The sequence below is a fragment of the Heterocephalus glaber genome, unplaced genomic scaffold (assembly GCF_053883595.1).
Source record: "Heterocephalus glaber isolate CG9 unplaced genomic scaffold, H.glaber_assembly_v1.0 deba00001068, whole genome shotgun sequence".
NCBI classification, from domain to species: domain Eukaryota; kingdom Metazoa; phylum Chordata; class Mammalia; order Rodentia; family Bathyergidae; genus Heterocephalus; species Heterocephalus glaber.
The window spans coordinates 547,953-560,837 of NW_028258188.1; the positions used below are offsets into that span (position 1 = coordinate 547,953).

The 12,885-nt window shown below is 39.4% G+C and overlaps 1 pseudogene; it reads left to right on the top strand.

The window, feature by feature from the left end:
- Nucleotides 1-5,856: 5,856 nt before the first annotated feature.
- LOC101710956 (transducin beta-like protein 2) lies at nt 5,857-7,307 on the top strand (annotated as a pseudogene).
- The last annotated feature ends 5,578 nt before the right edge of the window (nt 7,308-12,885 follow it).

Sequence of the window (12,885 nt, forward strand, 5' to 3'; positions counted from 1 at the left end):
GACCAGAATATATAAAGAACTCTTACAGCTTATTAATAGACAACCCAATTAAAAAGTAGACACAAGAAGATGATAAATAGCCAGTACAGCACAAGGAGAGGTGGGCAACAGTAGGATCAGAAAAATACTAATCAGTACAATAATAAGATTGAATTATACACTCGTTAGGGAGATGAAGTTAAAAGTTTTAAAAGCCTTGTCATGACTTTTTCTTTTTGTTGGATTCTCCTCCTTTGTGTTTTATTTGTCATGCCCAACAGATTCATTCTGCTGGGCTTCCTGGGGTTGTGATCCTCATTGTCTTTTCCTAGGATATTGTCTAATGCTGGTTTGGTATTCATGAAGTTCCTAAGGTGCTCTTTATCATGAAAGTATCTTATTTCTCCATTGATTTTGAAACAGAGTTTTGCAGGCTACATCAATCTGGTTTGGAGGCTGTTTTACTTTAGGGCTTGAAATACATCACTCCAAGCTCTTCTTGCCTCGAGGGTTTGCATTGAGAAGTCTGCTGTGATTCTGATGGGCTTTCCTTTGTATGTGATTTGTTTCTTTTCTCTCACTGCTTGTAGAATTTTGTTCTGTTGGGTTTCTGGAATCCTATTATATGCCTATATGTAGATTTTTTTGATCAAGGCAAGCTGGAGTCCTATATGCCTCACTTATCTGTATGTCAAGTTCTTTTCCCCTGCTTGGGAAGTTTTCTGCCATCACTTCTGTGAACAGTTTTTTTATGTCATCTGCAGTCTCCCCTCTTTCTTCATTAACTCCAATCAGTCTTATGTTATTCTTCTTTGCATCATCTAGCAGCTGCTGGATTGATTTCTCATGTTCCTTTACAATTTTAAAGCAAGTTTTCTTTTCCTGGTCACTAATTGCAATCTTATCTTCTATATCTGAAATCCTATCCTCACATTGGCTCATTCTGCTGTACAGACTTTCGATGGAGTTTTTAATCTCCTGGAAATCTGTTTGCATCTGTTTTATGAATTCCATTTGTTTCCTATGTTGGGATTCCCTCATGTTCCTCAGCTCCCATATTTTTTTAATCTGTGTCCTCTCTAGATTTATTAATCATGTCTTACACTATGGGCACAATCTTTGCTGTTATCTGAGAAATTATTTCTGATTTCATTTTTCTCAGACCTTCTTTTGTTGCCAGTTCAGAGAGTCAAGGTGGTTGAGTATCAGATTGTTCCATCTCGTTTCGATTTGTGGTTGCTGTAGGTGATCTGGAAGTCTGTTTTTGAAGCTTGTTTAAGTGTCTTCTTATGTCCATGGCGGGGGTGGGGGGGGTGCTTCTGGCACCAGCTTGGCTCACCTTCTCTGCCCTAGGAGCATGGAACAGTGGTGGGGAAGCCTCCTTCTGGGTGCTGGGACTGGCTCACCTTCTCTGCCCTAGGAGCATGGAACAGTGGCTGTGGAGCCTCCTTCAGGGTGCTGGGACTGGTTCACCTTCTCTGCCCTAGGAACCTATACCAAGTATTGAATCCAAAGCCTTTGCAATGATCTACAACTCTGGCCTTTTTGTTTGTGTGTTTGTTTGTTTGGTGTTTTTTATATATTTTTTTGTTTTGTTTTGAGATGGAGTCTCATTAAGTTACATAGTTGTCCAGGCTGACCTCGAACTTGTGATCCTCCTGCCTTAGCTTGCAGAATACTTGGGATCACAGGCATGCTTCACCATTCTCAGCAATATCATGGATTTTTGTATGTTTTGTTGACTTCTGGGTTTCCAGGACCAAGACAGTACCTGACAAAGAGAATATACTCATTAAATATTTGCTGAATAAATCATTAAATCTAGACACAATCATTTAGCAATTTCAATTTTCAGTATTTTTTCTTAGTTTGTTTTGTATATTTTACAGGATTGTAACCATATAATGCATATAATCTTATTAAATTTTTCCTTAGCAGTCCTAGAAACATTTTCATATTTGTGTACATTCATTTTTCCATGATATTTTATGCTCATCAATTTTAATGGTTGCATAACAGTTTGAGGCTACTCCACAGTGTAATTCAGAGTATGTTTTTCTTTCTCTTGTCATAATGTACTCTGCTTTTAATCTATTTGTTCATAAATTTTTTACCATATTTATTTCAGATGGGTTTTCAGAAATGTAATTTTTGAGGTAAAGAAAATAAGTATAACAGCATCTACCATTTGTTGAATGTTTTCTAAGTGCAAGTTGCATTGCTATATAATTTCCATAGGTAAAATTATCTTATGTAATCCTATCAACAATAATAAGGGATTGGTGGTGTATTCCCAATCTTGCAGGTGGCAAAACTAAGGTACAGAAAAACTGAGTAACTTACCTAGGGCCATACAGGTAGCAAGGCAAGTAATTTCAAATTTAGGTCTGCCTGACTTTGGATCCCAAGCTCTTAACCACAGTATTCTTAGCATACACTATTGCCAAGTTGTTTCTCAGTATTGCCTGATTGTACCATCCATTTAAAAGTGCCTGTATCACTAATCTCTAGCACCAATTATTAATATTTAACTTTTTCTATAAATTTTTAGTTAAAATATATGGCAGATATTTAATAAATAGATTTTTAGTAGAGGAAAAAATTGAAAAGTAGCTAAACTTTCTAAAAGCTGATATAATTATTTCATTCTTTTAACTTTGTTAGCTGTCATGGAAATAATTCATCTTGGTACGTCTCTAGACTTCTGTCTGAACATTGCTAAACTGCTAATGGATCATGAAAGGTACAGAATTGGTTTTCCTTTTCTCTAAAGACTAATATTTTTCCATGGTTTTGTTAACAAATAACTATATATGTGAGCACATGCAGTCTTATTTCAAGAGAATAGTATTTGCCATTGTGATAATCAATTTAGAAGATGGTACTGTTTGTTTGGGTATATATACAATAGTACAATTAATTTAAAAAGTTATATTAATTTTTAAAGGACATAGTTAAAAGGGAATAAGATACAGCTTTATGAAACAGGAGTTAGGCTAGGTCAACCTGCAGGCCAGAGTTATATAGAACAGGAAGGAATGAGTGGGTACAATTTTGCAAATTATGTGTCTCCCTGGCTCTATCTTTACAGGATCATTAATGTCCAAAATGAATCTTGAAGTTTTTACAGACATTTTACTGGTTCAAACTTCAGTGTCGTCAGAATCACTGTGAAATAAACACAGAAAAGATGCTCAATATTGTCGGCTATTAGGAAAATGCAAATCAAAACACAATGAGCAACCACTTCACGTCCACTAAAATGGAAGTAATGAAAAGGACAGATAGTAGCCAACACGCATGATTGTGGAGAAATTTTAACCTTCATATATTCCTTATGGGAATGCCAAATGGTACAGCTTCTCTGGAAAACAGTGTGTTAGTTCCTAAATAAGTTAAATGTGGATTTATTATATGACCCAGTGTATTAGTCATTTTATTGTTATTATAACAAAATACTTGTGGTACATTACTTGTTAAGAAAATGAGTTTAGCTCTCAGTTTTAAAAGTTCAAGGTCATGGCACTGATATCACCTCAATTCTGGTGAGGGGCTTCTTGGCTGTATCACATCATGAGGGACAGAAATGGTGGGAGCTGGTGGGGGAGCAAGGGATCATATCCAAATACAGGAAGCCATAAGAAGACTGAGGGATCAGGCTCAGGCTTTTATAACAATTCACTGTCATGAAAACTCCCTCCAGGAAACTAGTATTCTCCTAAGAAGGCAGCACCCCCAAAGACCTAAAGACCTCCCACTAGGCTCCAACTCTTAAAGGTGCCATACCACCTCAACAGTACAGTGCTGGCGACCAGTCCTACAACACATGGAACACTGAGGGACAAACCACATCCAAACTAAAGAACTCAGCAATTCTATTCCTAAGTATACACCCAAGAGAGTTCTAAGCATATATCCATACAAAAACTTGTTCATAGCAGCATCATTCTTAATAGTCAAAATGTGGAGATATATATATATATATATATATATATATATATACACCAACTGATAAATGGATAGACAAAGTGTGGTATACTCATACCATGGAATGTTATTTGTCAATAAAAAGAAACAGTACAGACATATGCTACAGCATGGAGAAACCTTAAAAATATGCTAAGTGAAAGAAGCCAGTCACAAAATACCCCATATATTGTAGGATTTTTATCTATATGATATGTTCATCATAGACAAATTTATAGATAAAATGTAGTGTTGTAGAAATGGGGGAGAAAAGAAGAACAACTGCTAATGTGTATGGAATTTCTTTTTTGGCATTGTGAGGTTGTTTACAATTGAATGATGGCTACATAGCTCTGAAAATATATTTTAAAGCACTGTACACTTTAAATGGATAAATTGTATGGTGTGTGAATTATACTTCAATAAACCTATTATAAATTAAGCAGAGCTGAGGGTGTAGCTCAATGATAGAATTCTTACCTACCATTCCTTGAGGCCCTAGGTTCAATCTCTAGTGCTGGGAAATATGATGATAATGATGATGATGATGATGGTGGTAATCAGTGGGGAACCAGATAAAAATTCAGCATGCCTATGTCTCTGTATCATTTATTAGTTCTGCAGGTGTTTCTGAGAACCACTATTGTAGGTCAGAAGTGAGCAAACATTCTCTGTAAAGGCCAGGTAGTAAATATTTAGGCTTTGCAAGCTGTAAAGTGTCTATTACAACTACTGAGCTCTGCTGCGGTTGTAGTATAAGAGTAGCTAGACATAATATATAAATGAATGAGTATGGTTGTGTTCCAATAAAATTTTGTTTTCAAAAACAGGTGGCTGGTTGGATTTGACTTGCAGGTTATAATTTGCCAGCCTGGAACATGAAGTATCCATGACTTCTTAGGTGAGAAGTGATTCTACCTCTTCTGGAATACCTATGGAAAAGGGGAACCCACATCATTTTTATAAAGCTGGAACATAAAATTTTTCTCCATATAGAATTGATACATATTTTTCAATAATTTCTAAGCCTGTTCCATCTGCCACATGGTAACATCTAAATCTTTAACTTGATGGCTCTTCCCTTATTTACTCTAACATTGTTCATGATATAGCTACTGCTTGGGTAAGTGTGATAGGAGGCATTGAACACAATACAGCAGCCTGAATTTCACATTTTTTACTTTTATAGTTGGTTAACTAACCACACTTTATAAACCATAAAATTTCAGCCTGATTATATGGTGTACTTTTTTTAGTTGCTCTGATTTTTGCAAATTTCAACTATACCATAAAACGTATTAACTATTCTTTCCCATTTGTGTCATCTTCAGATTTGGTAGGCATGCTACTTGTCTTTATCTAATTCGGGGCTCTGCAAATATCTTCTTCTGTCTTTTCTTTTTCTTTTATTTTTTGTGGTAGTACTGAGGATTTAATCCAGGGCATCTTGCATGCCAGAGAAGTATTCTACCACTGAGCTTCACTTCCTGCTTTTAGGTTTTAGGCTTGTAGGCTATACAATCTCTGTCACAAATAGTCAACTCTGCCATTGTAATGCAAAAGCAACCATAGATGAAACATGAGTGGCTATGTTCCAATACATGTTTTTGAGATGGGGGGGTCTTGCTTTGTTGCCCAGGCTGTTCTTGAACTTTTGGACTCAAGCAATCCTCCCACCTAAGCCTCTACAGTGCTAGGACTACAGGCATGTGTCCATTCCTCCGATAAAATGTTATTTGCAAAAATAAGAAACTGAATGTCAGGCCATAGCTCACTGACTCCTGATCTAATTTGATAAATAGCTCAAAATTGAGGCCAGAATGCTCATAACAGGGGCCCTGCCCCTGCGTGCGTGGAGACGTGTGGACGCTGACAACGTCATGGCCTGAGGTGGCAGCGGGCGTGGCCACCATGGAGCTCCCAGCGATGTCGGAGGTGATGGCACTCTCCCTGCTGTTCGGGCTGTTTGCCCTGATGGCTACGGTGGCGATCGCGCGGGGGTGGCTGCGTGCCAAGGAGGAGGAAGAGGAGAAGAAGAAGGGCAACCAGCGTGTCTATACGTTCGGCCGCGGTGGGCAGGAGCGCCATGGTCAGGCTGTGCTGAATGCCACGGAGGCCAGGGCTGTCGGGCCTCAGTTCCTTTTGTCTGAAAGGAGATTCGGCTCCAGAGCCCAAAATACAAATGGACCCAAGAAACCAGGATCCAAAATGCAGAAACAGCAGCAGCGGATTCGCAAGGAGAAGCCTCAGCAACACAACTTCACCCACCGCCTTCTGGCTGCAGCACTAAAGAGCCATAGTGCGAACATATTGTGCATGGACTTCAGCAGCAATGGTAAGTATCTGGCCACCTGTGCAGGCGATCGCACCGTTCGCATCTGGAGCACCAAGGACTTCCTGCAGCTGGAACATCATAGCATACGAGCCAACGTGGAGCTGGACCACGCCACCTTGGTGCGCTTCAGCCCTGACTGCACAGCCTTCATTGTCTTGCTGGCCAGTGGGGACACCCTCCGGGTCTTCAAGATGACCATGCTAGAAGATGGAGGCTTTACCTTCACAGCCACCCCAGAGGACTCCCCTAGAAAGCACAAGGCACCTGTCATCAACATTGGCATTGCTGACACAGGAAATTTCATCATGACAGCCTTCAGTGACACAACTGTCCTCATCTGGAATCTGAAAAGTCAGGGTTTGTCTACCATTAACACCAACCAGATGAACACCTATGCTGCCATATCCCCTTGCAGCAGGTTTGCGGCCTCGTGTGACTTCACTCCAGATGTGAAGGTCTGGGAAGTCTGCTTCGGGAAGAAGGAGGAATTCCAGGAGGTCATGCGAGCCTTTGAACTGAAGGGCCACTTGGCAGCTGTCCACTGCTTCGCCTTCTCCAGTGACTCCGGGTGGATGGCCTCTGTGTCCAAGGATGGCACATGGAAAATGTGGGACACCGACATGGAATACAGGAAGCAGCAGGACCCCTGTTTGTTGAGGACAGGCCACTTTGAAGAGGCAAGCACCATGCTGTGCCACCTGGCACTCTCCCCTGACACCCATGTCTTGGCCTTGGGCAGTGACACCAGCATTCATCTCTACATCATGCAGCACGGCGAGGAGGAGAGCTTTGAGCAGGTCCACGGGGAGTGTATTGATGACTTGGCCTTCAACATCACCAGCTGCTTGATGGCCTCCTGTAGGGACTGGGCCATGCGGCTCTTCCACAACACCCCAGGTCACTGGGCAGTGGAGGAGATGCAGACCCTGCTGAAGTGTGCTTCCAGTGACTGCACTGCCAGAGGCTGCAGCAGCAGCTGGCCCAGGCCCAGTAGGCTCTCAAGAGCCTGGGTACCCTGAAGAAGTGACTGGCTCAGGCAGGGTCCTGCCGCCTGTGCCCACTGCCACCACTTTCTTCTCCGGTACTCTCGGGTGGAAACCCTCTGGAAACAGTCCCCTGATTTTCTCACTGGTCTCTGTCCCATTGAACATATTCTTGGCTACTAGAGCTCACTCTCCCCTCACTGGTTCTGACTCCTCCTGGACCAAGGAGCAAGGTGCTTCTCTCCTGGGTGCAAGAGGTGGCGTCTGTCCTCATCCAGCACTGAGGAGAGTGGTAGAGGAGCTAGGGAACTTGACCTTTTGACAATGTACCCTGACACCCAGAGAAGTTCATAAATATAGAGGTGAAGCCTAGGAACACCCTGGAACAAGGCAGCAGCTTTGCAGGGTGAGATGTTGGGAACCTTCTGGTTATAGAGCAGGGCAGTGAGGTCAGGGAAAGCTGAGTCTTCACAGGGATCAGGATCCTAACTCCAGCAAAAAGGAAATGGAATGGATTTCATTCTGGGCCTCCATTTTCTTCTTTGCAAAATGGAGAACAGTGCTGTGGCTCCTTCCACAGAAGTTGTGAAGGGAGTAGAAAGTCCCCACACTTCAGAGGATGAGGAAAAGATGGTCAGTGTCATTAATAACCAGGTACAAGTAGGGGTCAAACTGTGGGTGAAACCAAACTCGAAACACAGAAACGCATTCCTTAGTAAGGCGCCCTTGGCTAGGACTACACATTTTGTACCTGGGTCAGTTTCACATTTTGTGAAGGAATAGTGTTATCTCGATGTGGGGCTCCTGCATTTCCGAAGGTTACATCCACTTGAGGAGCCCTCTTCAGCTTATCACTTAATCACTTATCACACAGTGCTGGGCAGGGATGATAAATGTGAAGTGGTCTCTGCCATAAAGATGGCTGGAGGGAGGAAATAAAGACATTTTTCATTTATTCATAGCTACAGTGGACTGTGGTAAAGATCAAGAGAGGATTGCAATCAGGATGGAGGCATTGGGTAGGAAGTGGAAGGGATACTTTTGATAAGGGATTAGGTCTTCAGAAGTCTGAATTTTGGGCCAGGCATGGTGGTGTACACCTGTAATCCCAGCACTCAAGAGGCTGAGGCAGGAAGATTGCCCCACATTCGAGGCCAGCCTGGGCTACATAGCAAGACCCTGTCTCAAAACAAAAAGTTTGAATTTTGGGATTTTGGGACTGTTTGTTTCAGGAAAGGCCAGGAGATGAGGACTCTGGAGGATTTGGGATGAGGCAAAATATATTAAAAAAAAAGAATGCTCATGACAACATAGACTAATCTTCAGGTTTATACTGACTGATTGATTAATCAATGCTTTCATTGAATATGATATAAATCCACCTAATTATATAGACAGTCTAACTTTCTCCATCTTGTTCACAAAAAGAGTTCATGAGACTTAAATTTTATTTTTTAAAGTTTTGGATGTTTATAAACTGTCTCCAGAATAAATTTGAATAATAAAGCTTTTAAGGCCAGAGATTTAGCTCAGTGGTGCTGCCACCTGCCTGACAAGCGCAAGATCTTGAGTTAGGTCCCCTCTACCAAAAAAAAAAAAAGTTCTTATGTAAAGAGGGGAAACAAACATGTTGAACACATGACTAATATAGTTACTGTGAATAATCATTAAGTTTAATGTAAAAATTAGGTTTTCTAGTTTCTCAAAAAAAAAAAATTCTGGAAATACAAAACAACAATTGATGGAACTAAGAAGTACTTGCCACCTTTAGACATGGGGCATGTGCTTTCCAGTTTGTCATAGTCTCCACAATTATTTTATCCCACATCCTGAGTGTCATGTTGTCATATATTTGTGTGTGTGGTTGTTATTCTTATAATAAATATGAGAAAATAAGATATTTATGGCACTCACATCTTTACTCAAAGTAGAGAATGGAAGCTAGACTTGTAGAGATGTTTCAAGAAAATGGAAAAGGATAGGTTTTGTGAGAGAAGTAGAAAAGATTTGTGTATGTTCAGTATGCAAACAAAGTGTGTTTATGTCAAATAAGGATAACTTAAAAGCCCATTATAAAATAAATAATAATAAAAACCGTGACCACTACAGAGAAAAGGTGTGTGATGAAAAACTTAAACAAAATGAATGAACTTTTGACTGCATTCATTTTGAAAATTGAATAAAATAAGCAATCCTATTGTAAAATGCAGTTATATACTTATATATTAAGGGAAAAGATTATTCAGGCATTAACTCTTTTTTTAGATGTGCTGTAGTTCAGTTACTCTTTTTTGGTTTTTATTCTTCATGTTTATAGTTCATAATGATTACATTTCTACTGAGATGTTTGTACAAATACATAACATATCTTAATTATTTTTTCATCCCTTTCCCCTCCCTTCTCACTCCATCTCTTGATTCCTTTCCCATTTGTGAAAGATCTATCTCTCTATCTCCTATTGTCTATCCTTCATTCTTCTCTTTACTTATATTTTTATACTTTATGTATATGTAATATTTCAGCTTATGTGTGATTTATTTCACTTAACATTATGGTCTCAAGGTGCCCAATTTTCATACAAATGATTCAAGATTACCCATCTTTCTGGCAGAATAGTACTCAATTTGTGTAAATATCACATTTTCTCTATTCAACTGTTGCTGGACACATAGGCTACTTGCAAGATTCAGCAATTATGAATTATGCTGCTATAATCATGGATGTACATGTATAACTGTATTATGATGTCTGTAACTCTTCCTGGAAGATATGTAGGTAAGAGCGGGGTTGATGCAAGAATTTCATAAACACATGGAAACTGCACAAAACACTTGAATAACCCATGCATCAGGGAGGAAATTAAAGAAGAAATCAGACAGTTCCTACAATTAAACGACAATTGCAATACAACATATTGGAATTGATGGGACACAATGAAAGCAGTCTTATGAGGGAAATTCACAGCAGTGAATATTCACATTAGGAAAACAGAGTGAGCTCAATTATACAACCTGATGCTGAACCTCAACCCTCTAGAAAAAGAAGAGCAGGACAAACTCAAAGCTTATACAAGGGAGGAAATTATAAAAATCAGGGCAGAAATCAATGCAATGGACACTAAGAGAACAATACAAAAAATCAGTGAAGCCAAGAGTTGGTTCTTCAAAGAATCAACAAAATTGACAAAACCTTAGCCAATCTTATCAGAAAAAGGAAAGAAAAGGCCCAAATCCATACAATTAGGAATGAAAAAGATGAAAGTAAAATGGACCCAGCAGAAATCCAGAGAATCATGAATACCTACTTCCAGAACCTATATGCCAATAAGATGGAAAATGCAGAAGAAATGGACAGATTCCTAGATACGTGTGAATTACCAAAGTTGAATGAAGAAGACCTAAAAATTCTAAACAACTCCATATCAATCAATGAAATTGAAAACGTAATTAAAAACTTACCAACTAAGAAAAACCCGGGTCCTGATGGCTTCATTGCTGAATTCTATAAGACATTGAGAGAGGAACTACTGGCACTACTGTATGAACTCTTCAATGACATTGAAAGGGAAGCAATACTCTCAAATTCATTCCTGGAAGCAAGCATCACCTTGAGCCCCAAAGCAGAGAAAGACCCAACCGAAAAGGAGAACTATAGGCCAATCTCGCTAATGAACATAGATGCAAAAATCCTTAACAAGATAATGGCAAACAGAATGCAGAAGATCATCAAGAAGATCATATACTCTGACCAAGTGGGATTCATACCAGGGATGCAGGGATGGTTCAACATATGCAAATCAGTCAATGCAATACACTATATCAATAAAGCAAAGGACAAAAACCATATGATCAACTCAAGAGATGCAGAAAAAGCATTTGACAAAATCCAACATGCATTTATTATAAAAACCCTGCAAAAAATTGGAATAGACAGTCTCTACCTCAATCTGTTAAAAGTCATCTATGAAAAATCAACAGCCAATATCATGCTAAATGGTCAAAAACTGAAATCCTTCACACTAAAATCAGGAACAAGACAAGGATGTTCACTATCACCACTCCTGTTCAATATAGGGTTAGAAACCTTAGCCACAGCAATTAGACAAGAGAAAAAAATAAAAGGAATACAGATAGGAAATGAAGAAGTCAAGTGGGCTGGGGATTTAGCTCAGTGGTTTCACCGCCTGCTGTGCAAGTGCAAGGACCTGAGTTCAATCCCCAGTACCAAAAAAAAAAAAAGTTTGGAAATGAAGAAATCATATTGTCATTATTTGAAGATGACATGATACTCTATATAGAAGACCCCAAGAACTGCACCAAAAGTCTTGCAGACATAATAACAAAATTCAGTAAAGTACCTGGATACAAGGTCAACACACAAAAATCAATAGCTTTTCTATACCCAAAAAGAGACTCATTGAGAGAGAAATGGGACAATCAATTCCTTTCACAATAGTATCCAAAAAATTGAAATTTCTAGGAATCAACCTAACAAAAGAAATCAAAGGCCTCTACTCTGAAAACTGTAGCACTCTGAAAAAAGAGATTGAAGATGATATCAGAAAATGGAAAGACATCCCTTGCTCCAGGGTAGGAAGAATCAACATAGTGAAAATGGCCATACTTCCAAAACTGCTATATAAATTCAATGCAATCCCAATTGAAATCCCAGCAGCATACTTCACAGACCTGGAGAAAACAATCCAAAAATTCACTTGGAACAAGAAGAGACCTAGAATAGCAAAAGCAATTCTAGGTAATAAAGACAAGGTAAGGGGTATCACAATCCCCAACTTGAAACTATACTACAAAGCTGCTGTGATAAAACAGCATGGTACTGGCAAAGTAACAGACCTGAGGACCAGTGGAACAGATTAGAAGATGCAGAAACAACTCCAGACACACTCAGCCACTGCATCTTTGGCAAAGGAGCCAAACACCCTCACTGGAGGAAAGATAGCATCTTTATAAATGGTGCTGGAAAAATTGGGCTTCAACTTGCCAAAGATTAAAACTAGAACTCTGTCTCTCACCATACACTAAACTGAAATCTAAATGGATTAAATACATAATATATTAAAACAGAAATGCTGAATCAGTTGGAACAGAGGTTAGGTAGAACTCTTGAAGACATTGGTGTAGGAAAAAATTTTATGAACAAATTCTCGGTTGCCTGTGAACTAGCACAATCAACAAGTTGGGAACTCTTCTTATTATAAAGCTTCTGCACAGCAAGAGAAACCACCAACAGTGTGAAGAAACAACCCACAGTGCATCAAAAAATTTTCACCAGCTGTCCTTCAGACAAAGGTCTACTATCTAGAATCTATAAAGAACTTAAAAAAATCAGAGCTCCCAAATGCTTTCCCATTAATTTATTGGTACATTTTAGCTATAAAATACAGTTCCATTCATCACTGGGAATTTGTACCATTACATGAGTACCTTGGTTCTTATTTTCTTCCCCTTCCCCTGCCCTCCCTTCACCCCCTCCACCCTTCCCTATTTGCAAAGACTTTATTTCCATTTTTTTCCTTTTCTCATATTTTTCTTTTCCCTTCTTTCCTTTCCCCTACCCCTCCCACTTCCCCTGCTCCTTTAGATCTTTTCTTCCTATTACAC